At 38.6% G+C, this 18,564-nt stretch overlaps 2 long non-coding RNA genes across 3 annotated transcripts; both read left to right on the plus strand.

The window, feature by feature from the left end:
* Positions 1 to 1,216: 1,216 nt before the first annotated feature.
* LOC139945728 (uncharacterized) lies at positions 1,217 to 3,307 on the plus strand. The gene is made up of 3 exons (XR_011787170.1): positions 1,217 to 1,488; positions 2,141 to 2,283; positions 3,200 to 3,307. It is a non-coding gene; the product is annotated as an uncharacterized lncRNA (long non-coding RNA).
* Positions 3,308 to 7,858: 4,551 nt separating this feature from the next.
* Positions 7,859 to 18,164, plus strand: LOC139946551 (uncharacterized). Of its 2 annotated transcripts, XR_011787262.1 has the most exons (7): positions 7,859 to 7,959; positions 9,003 to 9,171; positions 9,842 to 9,985; positions 10,570 to 10,803; positions 11,687 to 11,891; positions 12,533 to 12,620; positions 12,963 to 18,164. It is a non-coding gene; the product is annotated as an uncharacterized lncRNA (long non-coding RNA). The 2 variants fall into 2 exon arrangements; XR_011787261.1 differs by lacking the exon at positions 11,687 to 11,891.
* Positions 18,165 to 18,564: the final 400 nt, after the last annotated feature.

An 18,564-nucleotide genomic window follows, 5' to 3' on the forward strand; every position in this document is an offset into this window, starting at 1 on the left:
CCAAACAGATACTCTTATATCACGTCCGCAATACCTCAGTTTATCGGTTAACTGCGAAAGCAACTAGGCTTTTCTCCTCTTGTACAATGTGTTAACGCTTCTCTCCACAGCTATTAACGATTCCCTCCACAGCTATTAACGATTCCCTCCACAGGCTGTAAAAATAATAATACTTGAGACTAATAGTGCGCCATGCTTGTGCTTGTTTTTTCAGAGATCCTTGGACACTGTAGAAAACCTTGTTTGGTAAAGTATTGTATTTAGCTCAATTGTGTATTGTGTTTTTGGCTAATTTGAGACTTTGTAGACCCTAGGTGGTAGCAGACTTACCAAGTAGACCTCTTTGCACAAGCGCTAACTGTTAAATAAGATGCATGCTGGTCTATGGCAGACGCAATGCTACAACCCTGTAAGGTTTGGGTACATTTGCGTATACCACCAAACCAACCAGTACATGTACACTCCTATCACATCCGTCATACCTATGATAAAAAAAAAGGCTTATGGGTAAAGTTGGAAAGTAAACTTAGTAGTCTTTTCTCTGTGGTACAATTTATTAACGATTCCCTCCACACAGGCTATTACAAATATAATATTCAAGTCTAATAATGTGCCATGCTTGTGCTTGTTTTTGCAGATGGCACCTCTGGGACACAGTAGATATAACGTCGTTTGGTAAAGTATTATGGATATTTCAGTTGTGTATGGTGAAACATACATTGGCTGATTTGAGACTTTCTCTCCCTGTAGGCTGTTACAAATATTAATAATAAAGGAGACTAATAGTGCACCATGCTTGTTTTTTTTATTTGCAGAAATGGCTGCTCTGTGGATAACACCATTTGGTAAAGTATTGTAGTTAGCTCAGGGGCCGGTTTCACAAAGATCTAAGATTGATCAGTAACTGCAAAAAAACCAAAATTAATATTCTTTATCCCGATGCAAAATTTAACATCTATTATAACTGCAAATCAATCGTAATTGCTTCGTAAAACGTGATGTCACAATACAAATCACTTTATGGTGAAACTGAAAATTTGTCTTGCGATGAATTTTATTGCTTTGTGAAATCGGCCCCAGGTGGGATGTGTATGGTGAAATTTACTTTGGCTGATCAGAGACTTCTAAGACCCTAGGTGGCAGCAGACTTACCAGGTAGATCTCTTTGCAAATACCCATTGCACACGCGCTAACTGTTAAATGAGATACATGCTGGTCTAGCTAAGGATCAAACTTCTCTAGCTAGACTAGCATGCACCTCATTCCACACATAACGCGTCAGTACTGAGTATTTGCAACAGGGTTAGTCTGCTGCCACCTAGCGTTCAAAAGTCTCCCTTTGATGTGACCCAAAATGCTAACTTTGAAGACTTGTTTTTGTCCACAGAGTGAATGTTTTCTTCAGGATGGTGAAGGAGCTCTTGTGCTGAAGTCTTCACTGAGATGGTGTGATGTCTACTAGCAGAGACTGGAGTTATGCAGAGACTGGTAACGTATCAGGGCACAATTTCATACAGCATGTAAGCATTAAAAACTTGCTAAGCAAAGAAAATTATTGCTTAACAGCTTTATGAAATCGGGCCCTGATGGAAAACTTCAATAAATACAAAGTTAGTCAGGGAATTTTTGAAAACACAAAAGTTCAACAAAACCTGGAGTATTGTGTCATGTCATGTCTGTGTTTGTTCATGGTTGAGAACTGATCGGAGAAATGTCTTGCACATGATGGCATTTAGACTTTATTATTACTCCGAAAAACTGACAGCTACATCAACAATTCAACAGATTGCATCGGGGATAAGAAATTTTAATTTTGATTTTACATTGTACAACGATGTGTGTAAGCACTTTCCAGAGCTCTTTGAAAACGAATCATATGAATATTATTCTAGACAACCAGGATTGCTCGGTAGAGAGGCAGCTCAAATCCTGTAGTTGGTTGTTGGTGAGACACTGCTCTAGAATTGCAAAGGTTAGGGGTTCGAATCCCACCCGAATAAAATGCCTATGATTTGTTTTCACAGAGCTCGGGAAAGTATTGTTTACAGTCCTAACACACATTCCTAAAACGATAGTTAATACATAAAAAAATATTTTGTACAAATTAATCTTTAGAAATCGGTTTTCTTTTTTACCTCAGACTGAGACGTTGATCTAGGAGATGGCATACACCCAGAACATTGAGGCTAAATTCCTTTTGACTGTAGCATCAGCTGAAGAATACTATATCAAAATCTCGCTATTTTGACAGTAGCAAAAGACCCAACAACAGACCACCACTTGGTAAGTTTTAAAACAAAACGTTGACGTTAGTAGACGCAGGCCTGTATGTTTGAAAGAGCAGGGGCACCAAGGAATTTCTCCTTGGAAAAGGGCATCCCTATGAGGAAATTGTAACTTACCACTGGAGTATTTCAAGGGCACCAAGGCAATCACCAGGGGGCATGGGGGCAATCCCCTTCATGCCTCGCCTGCATCGCCAACGTTAAGTATCAAGCCTTGTGATATCCCATAAAACAAATTAAGTAAACAAGTCTTGTTTGAATAATTAGCAACTTTTAAGGTTTCAAATCCTTGCTTTGAAATAATACATTCATTACCATCCTTTACTTTCCGATATGGAGGAAAACTTAATTCTAAAGAGAAAGCCAATTTTGGCAGAAGAAGATTTTTTAAAAACAAAACCTGGAATCATGATCGAGTGGGCAATGAGTTGAAGAACTGGGGCCAATTTCATAGAGCTGCTTAAGCAAAAAATTTGCTTAAGCAGGAATATAGCTTGCTTATTTTACACATGTTACTTCATTCATTCAAAATTTTATGCCACATACATTGCTTGTGACTGGTATTTAGCTATTGTATACTGAGCATAACAATTGAGTGCAGTCTTAGCTGGTAATCTGATTTTACGAAGCAAAATGTTGTGCTTAAGCAGCTTTATGAAATTGGGCCCAGAATGAGGTTACAAGCTGAATGACCATGTCACATGTACAATTTGTTAGTATTATGTCCTGCTCATACCTGCTTAGTCGACAATTCAAGCAAAACTTTCGCTTAAGCTGCTCAATAAAATTGGAGCTGGAGGAGGATTTTTTGACACACATGGCAGCATTCAAACATTTTCCTCAGAACAACTCATAAGTGTATTGAATGAATTTATGAGAAAATTAATCTTTAATTTGTTTCTTTTCTTCCTAAGATTGAGACGATGACCTTGGAGATGCCCTCTTGAGGCCAATCTAGACTAATGAAGGGCTGTGTCAAGTCTAGTCAGTTTACTGTAAAGTGAGCCAGAAATGACCTCCCCCCCCCCCCCCCCCCCATCCCACTACAGATTCAACTGTTGAAACGGTGTTGAGGCTATAGCTTCACTTTTTGGACTGAGACCACTGTGTAAGTAAGACAACTTTTCTCTGAAGAAAGGGTTCAATCTTCAAGGTTTCAAGTCATCGATTTGAAAGAACACATTCATCCCATCCTTAAGTTTGCAATAAACACACCATACAGCGAACTGGTGTAAAACTTCATTCAAAATAGAAGTAATTTTAGCCAGTGGGACTTTTAAAAAACACACAAAGTTCAACTACAAATTTGGCAAAGGGATAATGTTTCCAAAATCAGCACCTGTGTGAAGGTTTCACATCATCAATTTGAAACAATGTTAGTTTGAAATATACACACTCAACTAACTGTTAATGAAACTTCATTAAAATAGGAGGTCAAAGTTGTCAGAAAATGTTTGTTTTAAACACAGAAAGTCCAACTAAACCCGGAATGTTGAGTCTTGTCATGTTCAACGAGTTGAACTGTGATTTGAGATGGAGGAGAGTTTCCTTGCACACTTGTAATTAAAATAGTTTCTCTAAACTCATCTTTATATTTGTTTAATTTCTACCACAGATGAGATGATGACCTTTGATCTTTGGAGGCGTACCAACACTTTTTGGACTAAGTGCCACCAGCTGAGGAAGAACTGTGGCAAGTCTAGCTAAATAAGTCTCTGCGTCAAGTTCAACCACTCAAGTGACTGAGGGAAGTTATACTTTTAACCAACGATCTTGGAATGTGATGACCATCGGAAGAAAGAACTGTGTTAAGTCTGTAGCCAGATGGCTACTTACTACAAGTTTTAACATTTTACCAACTGACATGAGGATAAACACCACAGACTGACAGCTGAAGAACTGCTTCATCGTTTAGGTGACATAATAATGTTGATGACCACCACTGCCTTTGGACTGTGTGTCGTTAACTGTAGGACTGTCAATTAAAGCGAGATGAATCTCCACTACAAGTTTGAACTATTACCAAGTGACATATAGGGGATGTCGAGGATAACCCCCCCACATTTTGGACTGAAGAACTGCGTCATCATTTGGGTGACATTTTTCCGTGATGATCACCACTGCTTTTAACTGTGAGCCTTTAACTGTCAATTAATGGGCCATCAATTCTAGCTAGATGACTCTCCACTACAAGTTTAACTGTCACAAATGACGTAATAGTGATGTTTTACACAATGCTTTTCGAACTGTCACCAACTGTAGAAAGGACTGTCTCCAGTCTATAGCCAAATGATGGTTCACCTCAACTGAAACTGGACCATGAAGGCACCCAAAAGTCCAGTTCATACTTCCTGAGATACCAATTGTGATGTCACAAATTTACAATGAATAATTCACATCAGTTGACTTGTGCCCAACTCCTGTGAAACTTTTACTGCAAAAACAGCCATCTGACGTCAACATTCGCAGCGCATCGCAGCGCATCGCAGCGCATCGCGTCGCAGCGCATCGCAGCGCATCGCATCGCATCGCATCGCATCGCAGTCGCAGGAAGTATGAACCGGGCTTTACTTCAAGTCGACACTCAAGGGGAGGACAATCTTATTCCATAACTGAGTTTGTGGTTATACGGCTTTGGCTGCAGCTGTTGCTATGGGCCTCGTTCTATACTTTGGCACATGTGACAATCAAGCCACATCCTAAGTAGGACTAATCCTAAGCCACTAATTCAGATGAAGCCTTATTGTTATTTTATCTTGAATCCATCAAAATCCAATCACAGATTGTACAAATAGCTCTGTACTTAAAGCCTGGCCTCATTCCAAGCATGAATAGTTCATTATGGACAATTAAATTTATTTACAATACCCTGTTGGATTTTGATGGTGTCAAAGTAGTTTTTATAGGAATGCAACTCTTAAGATGGTGCAATTTTTGCGAAGAAAAACAAACACAACAACCCAAAGACAATCCTTTAAATCATGAGATGTTTGTACTTTTGCAGAAGCCTTTTGATTTCAAGTGAGGGAAAAATCTGAATACTTTATTGAATGAAGTTGGAGAATTTAACAAAATTGTTCGCACATCACGTTCTCAGAAAAGTTAGAAAACAAAAAAAAAGCTCAGGTTTAGTCTGTATAGACCTTTATCATGCTGCCTCCATCTTGGTCATGTTCCTGGTATCAAATAACAATGATGAATGCTGATAATCATTTTGCATTTAGGAACCAGGCTATAGTTTGTTCTTCCAGCCTCGGTTTGGTAACATTGGTATCATCGGGAGAAATTCAAGATGGCTGCACTGTGATAAAGGTCTAATATGCAACACTGCTTTGTAAAATAATGTGTGATAGGCCTATTGTAAAAACTCCACAAAGTATGTAGACTAATTTACAATGTTAATGTGTACAACTTTCTTGAAGTATTTTGAGGTAATCATTTTTGTGTGTGAGATTAAATCAATGGATATGTTCCTAGGCCCTTCAATTTAACTAGTCGGGGTAACTTTACATATCGCTGAATAAGTTCAATTCAATTAAGATGTATGCGAAGCAAGTCAAAGTGTATTGAGTGCAAAATAGACAAAAATGCATGTGTTACCCAAATGCGCTAGAAATGCAAACTAACAAAAAGACATGGCAAGAATCACAACAACATAGTAGTTACCAAACGTGTACAGTGCCATAAAGGATTTGGGTACTTTTTAAAAATCTCCATAGATTTAGATTAAACTTACAGGGTTTGAAGATAATGATAGTAGAAAGCTTCCCTTCAAATATTACTTACTGAGGTGCTGTAGTTTTTGAGAAATGAGTAAAACAATGTAATGAAAATACGTTTGTAAATGATTAAAATAATTTTCGTCTCATGAGACGAAAATTATTTTAATGACATTGTTTTACTCATTTCCCAAAAACTACAGCACCTCAGCACATAGTATTTTCAGGGAAGCTTTCTACTATCATTATCTTCAAACTGTGTAAGTTTAGTGTAAATCTGTGGACATTGTGTTTTTGTCCTACAAAAGTTACAAGACCCTTTAAAGGGCAAACAAAATATCGGTTTAGAAGCCTACTCAGCAGCTTTCGATATGATATAGTATATTTTGAATTGAAGTATTTCACTTAGCAATAATGTAGTAACTGTGTGGTAATGCTTCTTAGATTGTGTAGTCGTATTTAGGGATTCTCCATGGAAATATTCACTGCAATTTTTCAACGATATCTCAAAATCAAGACCAATTTGAAATTTTGAAATGATAGTTTTAATTTATATAATTTGTTTAATTATACGCATTTATAAAAAGATAAATCCCTCGGTTTGACCTTCTTAGGTCCTTTAGAGGAATGTTAAAGATCTGTTTATTTGTTTGTTCATTGGAAGTCCTGTAACTCGTTTGAAGAATTGAAATAAAATGAGAATTAAACATCAAATTATTGAATGCAGAATATTTGTACATTTTTGTTGCATGCTTTCCATCTTAAGTGACCTGCCCTAAAATGCAACGAGGCTAAAGCCTTGTTTACATATCAAATTTTGCCTATAAAACTGCAACAAATTTGCCATAAACTGCACAACAAGGCTTTAGCCATGTGTACTTATCAAATTTTGTCTTAAAATTGTGCACATTTTAGAGCAAAATTTGATGAGTAGGCCCAACAATTCATAGCCTTGTAAACATTTTCAGACAAAATTTGATAAGTATACAAGGTTATAGCCTTGTTGCAGTTCTTGGCAAATGTGTTGCATTTTTAGGTAACGGTTGATATGCAACAGGCTATTATTTGCATTGTACACATTTTCAGGCAAAACTTGATGAGTACACAAGGTCTTGTAAATATTTTCAGTCCAAATTGACAAGTACACAAGTTTATGGCAAATTTGTTGCATTTTAAGGCAAAATTTGACATGTACACATTGCTATAGCCTTGTACACATTTTCAGGCAAATTTTGATAAGTACATTAGGTTATAACAGCCTTGTACACATTTTCAGGAACTTTGATTAAAGTGCACAATTTTAAGACAAAATTTGATAAGTACATGGCTAGCCGGTATGTATACTTATCAAATTTTGACTGAAAGTGCTTGAAAATGTGCTACGTGTTCTCAACAAGTAGGCACTATTATTCAACTGAAACTTTCTCAGGAGATTTATCTTTCTTTAAATTTTCACTATAAAGTTGTTTTCTTTGACCTAGTTGTTTCTTCCAAATTAAGAAGAGACAATATTTCGATGACTCGCATTGTATTCTGGGTGGCTGGAGAGCGGTGGCCATTTTATTTCTTGCTGTGGTGGTGGAAATACAATAAAACACCCCCGTGGTGAAAAGTGTTAGGTCCCAAATTTACTTTGGGAAATATTCCTCCGCCTGAAAGATTTTGCTGTGAAAATAAAGAAGCTTTTTGCTATTAAATATTGGCATCAGCAATCCAAGCTAAATTATTTGACAGAAGTTGAAGATCGCTTTGGATACATTTTTCAACATAAATGTAGTTTTTACTAGGAACTTGAAGATCCCGGCGTAGGTGTTTTTTCTGCCTGAGGTGTTATGCGGTCGTTTCCAAAAGATGGCGCTACACACATAGACAAATTGCCAGGCCGGTCGACTGGAAAACCATCAAAAATTACACCTTTTAAGCCACATATTTTAAAAGTGTTTAGGAACATTCTGGTAAGTTTTAGTTTCTTTTTCGATTCGTTATTTCTGATGTAAATCAAGTTTTTCTGTAGCCTCTGGTTTGTTTCTTCAAAGATTAAACTTAAAGAAAAAGACACATTTTCTATAATTCGCATTGCATTCTGGGTGGCCATGGCCGGAGCTTAATGTTTAATGAACTTATTCTTATTAATTGTCATTAATTGTAATTTTTGTTTTGGTTGGATTCGGATGGATGCCTATGACTGCAACACTTCATACAAAAAGTAACATAGTATGAAATCAGCATTAGCTGTTTGTGGCAATAACACACGAAGGTATCTTGACACAAGTTCTAGAAACAAAGGCTCCCCGTGAGCTTTATATATGAAAAATATAGGGGTCTAACTAATATTTTGGACCTCCTTAAAACTATACGTTTTTAAAATCGACGTTGATAGGTGAAAGTTTTGCGACCGTTTGCCATCAATAACTAAAGTTTCTTTTGTACTACACAGTACACTCTAGAAACTTTCACCACACACTCCATATACATTCATGATGTTTGTATGGCATTTTGGTCGAGTTAAATTAAAAAACACCTTAAAAAAAGGACTTAAAACGCCTTATTTTTTGTTCACCAAGCGCTGTACACGCAGGCACCAGCCTACTCGCTTGCCGAACTGCGGAGCCAGGACCGAGTTGGACTAAACCATTTTGTTGATGGGGTGTTACGCAACAAGACGGCCCGCCGTCCGCTTACGATGCCCGCCATTCTTGCATATAGCACACACCCACTGCAGCATAACACCCCTTCTAACAGAATGGTCTAGAAAATCTAATCACACCCCAAAATGGGTTGGATGTAAACAACTTCATTGTTATTGTGACCCATGGTGATGCTAAGATTTCAGTTCATCACATTTAAAAAATGAAAATAACAATCGGACTAAAATGTTTTACTTGTAACTCATTCTTTTATACAGGTTTTTTTAAGACCCATGGAAAAGCATGTTACATACTGTAATTTAATTGTGCCCACATATTATAAATAATTCCATTCTTTTTGGGCTCAACAGATAAATCCATCAGTGATGAAACATGAACCTTGATCCGTTCCTTAGTTAGAAGGTAATCATCGTGCAGTGTCACTCTCTGCGGAACATCTGAATCATCTTCTGCTAAAGAGTCAACCGACTCGCTGACCAAGCCCCAAGCGTGAACGCTGGCAATCTCCAGAATCCAGAGGTATGATAAACATTGTTTGGTCCCCTTCCCATTCAAACATGAGAGACCTGCTCACTCAAATTTCGCCAATCACAAGCAAGTTGAGACAAAGCAATTATGGTGAAGTATCTTGGTCAAAGACACAAGTGCCATAGCTGGCCCTCGAAATCACAAATACTGATGCTCAAAAATGTCAGAGCCATGAGTCCAGGGCCCAGTTTCGTGACTCTGCCAATTTCATGACTCTGCTTATCGTTAGCAAAGAATTGGCGCTTGCAGAAGCGGGGAATTCTTCGCTTACATCATGTGTATGTCACAGGTTGGCAGGGCATGTTGGCTTGTGTGCGTTCGTACTCCATCCCTAGGCATATTTTTTTCTCTTACACATCTAGCGCAGAATGGTGCTTGCCATGCACGCGGGGAATGGTGATCGTAAGCACAAAATTCTGCTGTAAGCATAAACATGAAATTGGGCCCCGTGCTCTTAACCGCTTAATTCAAATTATGGTCAAACGTTTCACAAGATTAAGAATGCTTACAACACTGTATGACTGCGTGGCAAAGACTAATCCTGCATGTATTTATTGTTTAATTTGTTTCTGTTCTAACAGGATCCATGCATGACCAGTCCTGAAATGATGCTTTTGAGAGGCACCCTGATTAACCTAAACTAATGTGTCATCCTTTGCAGGTGAACCCCTTAGAGAAGCCAACCGTCAAGAGTCGACCACTCCTCTTGCTCAAGCCTTCAGGAGAGACACCCCTACTCCACCCAAGAGTTAAACCATCGTCCTCCGTTCCAGCCCCAAACATGAACGCTGGCAATTTACCAAAGGTAAGATAAACAATTGTTTTCCTTTCCCATTCAAACATGAGATGTCCAACCTCGCTACTGGTGACAGCCGCCGATGACACTCATATTTTTGCCAATTACCTCCAAGCTGTAAAATTGCCTTGAAGGGTATATTTTGGCCAGTGTCCTCTGTTTGGGGGAAAAAACAGCGTGTACCAATTTGGTTTGTGTTGATGTAATTGCCTGATGCATAAATGTGTTTGCTTCACTTAACTATCAGTTTGAATGGTCTACCACCTAACTAAGTTTATCAGCCAGGAAAACACCCACTGCATGATCAAGTGACACTGCTTGGACTCAAAACTACACTCTGATAATCAAAAACACTCTGGGGTGGATTTCACAAAGGTAGTCCGCTCACTTAGGACTAGTCCTGGGCAATGCTGGTCATATCTCTTAGCATTGCCTAGGGCTAGTCCTAAGTTAGGACTACCTTTGTGAAATCCAGCCCAGAGACTTTTACTCAGTGCTGAGACTAAGAATGCTTTACAACACTGTATGATTGTTTGACAAAGACTGTAACCCTGCATGTATTTATTGTTTTTATTTCTTTTCTGTCCAAACAGGATCCATGCATGACCATGACAAAACAGATTCCTGAGATGATGCTTAGAGGCATCCTGATGATCTCAAACCACTGGGTCGTCCTTTGCAAGTGAACCCCTTGGGGAAGTGAACCCTCAAGAGTCAACCGACTGTCTTGCTCATCATCAAGCCTTCTCCAGAGTCAACCCTACTCCCAGACAGAGACCCATCATACTCCTTGAGGAGAGACTTCATAGATCTTAATACCATCAAAGGTATGATGCACCCCTACTTAAACACTATCTCAGGGTGACATGGTTGGCTTGCGAGTAAAGCATTCGCCTCTCACCAAGGTGACCCTGGTTCGATAGGCGGCCAGGGCCGTTTGTGAGTTGAGTTGTGCGTTGGTTTTACGGCTGTGCCACAAGGATTTTCCAGACCATCTGGTTTTTCTCCCTTAGGAAAGAAATGGCACACTTTCGATCTCTGTCTGCTCCGTGGTTACAATGGGTTGATGTGGCTGGCTGCCAAAGGTACACTGGCATGCTTGTTCTCGTACATTGTAGCCACGTCCTTCTCAATTCAGCTCATAGCTGCAAGTAAGGATAGCCTCCCAACTTATTATTAGTATTATTTTGTCTTGTAAATTCCCACTTGTGTTAGATGAGGTATCAGGGGGTATCATATCAAAGGTTGATAAAAATCAGACATTACAGTTATCATGGAACGTTTTCTTGCATGTACAAATCATGCCTGCAGTAATAGAAGTCCAGCCTCTGTGATGAATCTTCTTTAAACATGTGTTGATGTCACAGGTTTTTTTTAATTTTTATTTTTCAGATACATTTATTTCATGTCAACATCAATCAATACAGTGTAATAACATTGTTCAGAAAACATATAATAACTTGTACTAAGGAAAACTTAATCCAGTTAATGAACAATAAAAAGAAAATAGCTTGACGTTAACATGTAGGAAAAAGAAGAAGCAAAAGTCCTAACTTAGGACTAGTCTTAGGCAATGCTAAGAGATAGGACCAGTCCTAAGTTAGGACCAGTAACTTACCTAACTTAGGACTGGTTATATCTCTTAGCATTGCCTAAGACCAGTGCTAAGTTATTGTATTTATTGTTTTTATTTCTTTTCTGTCCAAACAGGATCCATGCATGACCATGACAAAACAGAGTCCTGAGATGATGCTTAGAGGCACCCTGATGAACTCAAACCACTGGGTCGTCCTTTGCAAGTAAACCCCTTGGAGAAGCGAACCCTCAATTGAGTCAACCGACTGTCTCGCTCATCAAGCCTTGACCCATACTACACCTTGAGAAGTAGACTTCATAGATTTTAATACCATCAAAGGTATGATGCACTCCTTTTTAAACACTATCTCGGAGTGGCATGGTTGGCTTGCGAGTAAAGCGCTCGCCTCTCACCAAGGTGACCCTGGTTCGATAGCCGGCCAGGTCCGTTTGTTAGTTGAGTTGTGCGTTGATTTTACGGCTGTGCCACAAGGGTTTTCCAGACCATCTGGTTTTTCTCCCTTAGGAAAGAAATGACACACTTTTGATTTCTGTCTGTGCTCCATGGTCACAATGAGTTGATGTGGCTGGCTGCCAGAGGTGCATGCGTGTCTCTCGAACATGTTGTATCCACGTCCTTCGCAATTCAGCTCTTAGCTGCAAGTAAGGATAGCCTTCCAACTTATTATTGTTAATTTGTCTTGCAAATTCCCACTTGTTTAAGATGAGGTATCAGGGGGTATCATATCAAAGGTTGATAGAAATCAGATGTTACAGTTATCATACAACGTTTTCTTACATGTGCAAATCATGCCTGCAGGAATAGAAGTCCAGCCTCGGTGATGCATCCTCTTTAAACATGTGTTGATGTCACAGGTTACATGGTCTATAGATTCGAATGAATTTGCTCTTGAATATCTGTACATGGCTTTATTGCTGTTATGTTAAACGTTTTTTTCTAACCTTGTTTCATTTACTCAGATCAACTAATCCAGACATTTGAGAGTGTCAGATCTTCATTCAGAGTGGGAGTACGTCCTCTGCCTTGAACAATCAGTCAACTTTACAGGTATGTAAACATTATTGGTTGGAGACGAACAGACATAATATTTCTACGGAAAACCCAAGTAGTTTGGGTTAATACCCTGGTATTCCTTGGTTACTAGCGTAAAAACCCTTGCAATCTTTTAAACTTTTGCCTCTTTATCATGGCTTGTAGTAAAGAAGCATAATGTGAGGTGATATTTACTAAACTCTGATGAGTACTTGTGCGACTAAGAGTTCTACCTTGGTGTGCCTCGATCATTGAGTCACATATATGTTTTGCATTGCCAAATTAATCAATGATGATTGCTATATCAACAAAGATGTTAAATCTTGTTCTTGTTCCCTTTTTTTCCATCTTCTGCAGATCAACTAAATCCAGACAGAGAGTGTCGGATAATCACAGGGAGTTTGCAGCTCATCATACAACCATCAACATCGATGCCTCAACCTGTTTGTATAGTTTGTAATTAGTTGTAGATTACAGGTGTAGATTTTAGTTGGTGTGGTGAATTGTTCACACTTTCCCTTTGTGGGAATTGATCACATTTGCCCCTGTGAAATTCTGCACTTCCCCTGTGTTGTGAATTTCTTGCACATCCATCTTGTGTTGTGAATTTCTCCGACTTCCACTATGAGTAGCTCATACTTTTACTTTGTGTCGTGAGTTATCAAGTTTATAAACTGAAACGTTGTATAGGGCTGAGTTGGAAGAATGTTTCGCTATTGTAGCACATTCATTAAGCTCTCTAAATTTAGATGTATGCTGATGTATGGAGTTGACAAACTTGGTTGCCATATAGTGGAGCCGGCATGGGAACTTTTCCCCACGGGGGTTTTTGCCCATCTCATATATCAGCAATTAGCAGGCATGCAATATCTTATTTGTATGGTTTTGGTTTTCACAGCCATAACATTTTTTCAAAACACAGCACAAAGTCTTGCTGTGCCTGGTCTTCTGGAAATGTCAAATCTTTTATACAAAATACAGTACGTACAAATTTCCCCAGTGTTTCTCTGAGTTGCTCACACTTCTTGTTGTGTGGAGTACACAGACACTTTCCCCAGTGTTTCTCTGAGTTGCTCACACTTCCTTTGTGTGTTGAGTGCAGACACTTTCCCTTGTGTTTCTCTGAGTTGCTCACACTTCCTTTGTGTGTTGAGTGCAGACACTTTCCCTTGCATACTCCGAGTTGCTCACACTTCCTGTGTGTGTGAAGTACGGACACTTTCCCCTGAGTTACTCTGAGTTGCTCACACTTCCTTTTTGTGTGGAGTGCAGACACTTTCCCATGTGTTACTCTGAGTTGCTCACACTTTCTTTGTGTGTTGAGTATGGACAAATTTCCCATGTGTTCCTTTGAGTTGCTCACACTTCCTTTATGTGTGCAGTACAGACACTTTCCCCTGTGTTTCTCTGAGTTGCTCACACTTCCTTTGTGTGTGCAGTACAGACACTTTCCCTTTTATGCTTTAGCCCCTTTACCTACTCTGAGTTGTGTTTAGAGTTACCCACACTACCCCCTGTGTGGTATACTACTCAAACATCCTCTTTAGTTCATAAAGATCCGTCCCTTTCACACTCAAAGATATAAAAATTATGATTCAGATTCGTAAATGCCAAACTCACAAAACAAAATATTTGAAAATCAAAGAAAAAGTTCCCTTGCAGTTTGCAGATAACCAGGGCACTCTGATTGTCTTCTTAGGAAATAGTTTTACTAGTCAGGGATCACTTTGCTTGAAACTGTTTAAAGACATTTTAAACCATTCTGGTGGCAGAACTTTTGGATGAATATAATTGACACCTTCTCTTGCGGATAATCAGGGCACTCTGATTGTCTTCTTGGGAAACAGTTTTACTAGTCAGGGATCACTTTGCTTGAAACTGTTTAAAGACATTTTAAACCATTCTGGTGGCAGAACTTTTGGATAAATATAATTGACAACTTCTCTTGCAATAATCAGGGCACTCTGATTGTCTTATTGGGAAACAGTTTTACCAGTCTGGGAGCACTCTGATTGAAACTGTTAACAGATGTTTTAAACAAAACTTTTGGATCTTGATTTTATGAAAAATGCAAACTCATTCTTGTTTATTTTGACTAACAATCAATTCTGAATCATATGTCTTTGTATTATTTTAGTCAAGTACGAGCTGCTCCTACTCAAAAGCGAGACCATTTAAAAGAGTGAAACTTTAACAAATTAATGATTTTTTTTTCGCAACTGAAGCCATTAACTTTGTTTCAATGACCAAACATTAAAGGCAGTGGACACTATTGGTAATTACTGAAAATAATTTTGGGCATAAAACCTTTCTTGGTTACAAGTGATAGGGAGAGATTGATGGTATAAAACATTGTAAGAAATGGCTCCCTCTGAAGTGCCATAGTTTTCGAGAAAAAAGTAATTTTCCACGAATTTGATTTCAAGACCTCAAGTTTAGAACTTAAGGTCTTGAAATCAACCATCTAAACGCACACAACTTTGTGTGACAAGGGTTATTTTTCTTTCATTATTATCTCGCAACTTCAATGACCGATTGAACTCAAATTTTCACTGGTTTGTTATTTTATGCATATGTTGAGATACACCAACTGTGAAGGCTTGTCTTTGACAATTACCAATAGTGTACACTGCCTTTAAAAACAGCTGTGGAAATCGCAGTAAAGTTTTCAAAAAGTAATGACTTTTCTTGCAAGCGAAGCCATTATTTGTTTTAATGACCAAACGTAAAAATACAACTATGGAAATTTTTGTCAAATTTTTAAAAAGAAATGACTTTTCTTGCAAGCGAAGCCATTAATTTTGTTTCAAAGACCAAACATGACATCAAAACTGTGGAAATGTCAGTATCTTGCACAGGTGAGGACATTTCTAACAAAATAAATTGAAATATTTGTTTTTTCAGCAGTATTTTCGGGAAAACAGCATTTTGTTTTTGCGTTTCTTCAATTTTGTTTGTTTCGGATCAGGGTTTTTAATGAAATTTTTAAGATTTAAAACATGGACTCATTGTGTAGGAGCACCTCATTTTGATGAATGTATGTTAGGGCCTCATCCAAACCCTTTGAAAAACTCACAGAGTTGTGCAAGCACCTGTCTATTGGTGGACCCCCTCGGCTGCCTGGAACAAGTGGTGGTCCTTCGGGCCCCGGGTGCAATGGATGGTATGTTCTTTGTTCAGTGAAATTCTTTTAGATGCACAACTAGTGTTCTCCTTCACTGGTGTAATGCCTTACACAATTTGACGAGCGAGAGCGAGCATTTTTGGAAGCATGCGTTCATACTAGGGCCTGAGCTGGAAGGTAGTGGTTGGTCCCTAAAACGTTCTGGTCGATCTCTCAAGACGTCGGGATGAGGGCCCCTTATTATTTAGCCTTTTGTTGGTCACGTCAATCTTTTGTTTTTGAGTAAATAGGTTTGTACTGGGGATCTTTCATGATCATCAAATGTGCCAAGAGATGTCTTCGCTTGAGCAATGGAATCTGGACTTGGTGGATGATGAGGACTTCTATCCAGTTGATGATATGAGGGCTGGAGAAACATGTTCTGCTTGGTCATGCCACTTCACATCCAAAATATCCTAGTAAGAACCCCAATTTTATTGCCTTTTGATACCAAAGATGACATTGGATAGCTATAGTTTGTAGTTTCTTTGAATTGGTTGTTTTTAGAAGAGGTCAAAGGTCAGGTCTATGTCAAGGTTCTTAGGGTCTGGTCATGGTCAAGGGCAAATTACTGCAGGAGATCACAGATTTAGTTTGCCAAGCAATGCCAAACAGAAAGTATCATATAAGTTCTCTAAAACTTATGGAGACATTGGCAACTTATCTAAGACCATGGTTTTTAAAATCACACTTTGTACAACTAATTTATTTTTAAGGCAGTGTACATAGGAAAATTCTAATGAAAATTAAGTCCAAACTAAATCTTATTCTAGGGTAAGAATTTTACCACAGAACCCTGAGTCGCTCACAATTTCTTAGTGTATTGAGTACAGACATCTTCCCCCGTGTTACTCTGAGTTGCTCACACTTCCTTTGTGTGTTGAGTGCAGACACTTTCCCCTGAGTGGGTAACTCTGGGTTGCTCACACTTCCTGTTTGTTGAACACAGACACTTTCCCCTGTGTTTTCTGAGTCTTGCTCACACTTTGTGTGTTGTAACTCTGCATGAGTTTCTCACATTTCTTTGTGTGTTGATACAGACACTTTCCCCTGTGTAACTTTTAGTTGCTCACACTTCCTTTGTGTGTTTAGTACAGACACTTTCCCTTGTGTTACTCTGAGTTGCTCACACTTCCTTTGTGTGTTGAGTACAGACACTTTCCCTTGTGTTACTCTGAGTTGCTCAAACTTCCTTTGTGTGTTGAGTATTCCTTTTAAAAACCTTCAATTTAGGAAACAGTTGTGCCCAAAATTGCCAAGAGTTTTACTTTAGTCCTTCGCCTTATTAGATAGTAATTTGAGGGGAAATCAGTTGTACACAAGTTTTGTCGTACTGTAAGGTCACTCTAAGTGCAAACCAAGTGGAAATATTCCTTTCAAAAACTTCAGTTTACAATGTATGAAACAGTTGTTTCTGAGTTGCAAAGAAATTTGTTCCTAATTTTATTTAGTCCCTTTTTCCTATCTGCAAGGCCAACAATGTGTTAATGTAACCAAAGTCAAAGTATTCATAACAAGACAGCAATTTAGGAAACAGTTGTGCCCTAAATTGTTTCATAGTCCCTCATTTTATTACATTATAACTTGAGGGGGAATTAAACGTCACAAGTTAACTTATTTTTTCCTCTGTCTGCCAGAACATGCGTCTCAGCTGACTTTGTTCAATCTTAGCCATGTTAAAATGTTTGGTCATTATGGTCATAGCTGGTTCTATTTTAGGATGGTAGAAGTTATATTAATCCAATGTCATCTTTGTTATTATTTATTGGCAAGCATGTAGTGAGAAAGCATCACCATTCACCGTACTTTAACTGTAAACAAAAAAGTAGCGTTTTTGTGAATACGTCAAGTGTTTTTCTCTGAGCTTTTGGTTGATACATATCAAGTGTTTTAAACACTCATAAACTTTGTTATTAATCAAAGTTGGTCAAAAAACAAGTTCACTTGTAGCCATTTTGTCAGTGTACTACAGCTGAACGTCCAAATTGCAGCCCCATGGAAAGCAAGGGGGAAATTAGTGGCCATTGTTAGAACTTGTTTCTCCGATCAGCACATCATCGTCTGGACAGAAGTCGTCATCATCTGTTGAGTTCGAATCCCATTTGAACAAGCCTCGACATCTCTGGGCACCACCAGTGCAGCTTGGTTGCGAGACAACAATTGGTGAAATCTTTGGCCCTTGAGGGCATCAGTTCATTTAAGCAAGCAACAACTACCTTCTGCTCAACACTTGCGTCTAAAAAACAAATTGCGTCTAGCTCGTTTACATTGTGTGAGACATTATTGAAGTAGACACTAGGGGTACATCTTATTGAACTTCACTGAACATAAAACATATCTACCATTGCACTTGGGCCTTTAAATCATCACAAGTTCTAGGTGGCCGACGGGGTCCACCGACAGACACAGGTGTTTGCACAACTATGCGTTTTTTGGGCCAAATTTTTCAATAAAAAATTGGACATGACTCTCCTTGTAACTTGTCTTTTATTTGCCTTAACCCTACCACCCCCCCCCCAAACTTAAATATTGAGGGCCCACCTTACCCTGTGTGACCCTCGGGCTGTCATTTTGGTGCCACAGTAATTGGGTGCGTATATTAGTCGCTTTTAGCAAGTCATTTTGGGAAAACATGGCGGCCAAGTACATAATGAGACAACAGTTTCGAGTTCAGACGAGTCAACTAATAGTTGACTTGTCCGTAAATAGCATCAGCCTTTATTTGTGAACATATAAAATAACACTCACAATTTGATACAGACACAAGGCAACATTTTAGGCAAAATTGGAAAAATA

Source organism: Asterias amurensis, chromosome 13, assembly GCF_032118995.1.
Source record: "Asterias amurensis chromosome 13, ASM3211899v1".
Lineage (NCBI taxonomy): Eukaryota > Metazoa > Echinodermata > Asteroidea > Forcipulatida > Asteriidae > Asterias > Asterias amurensis.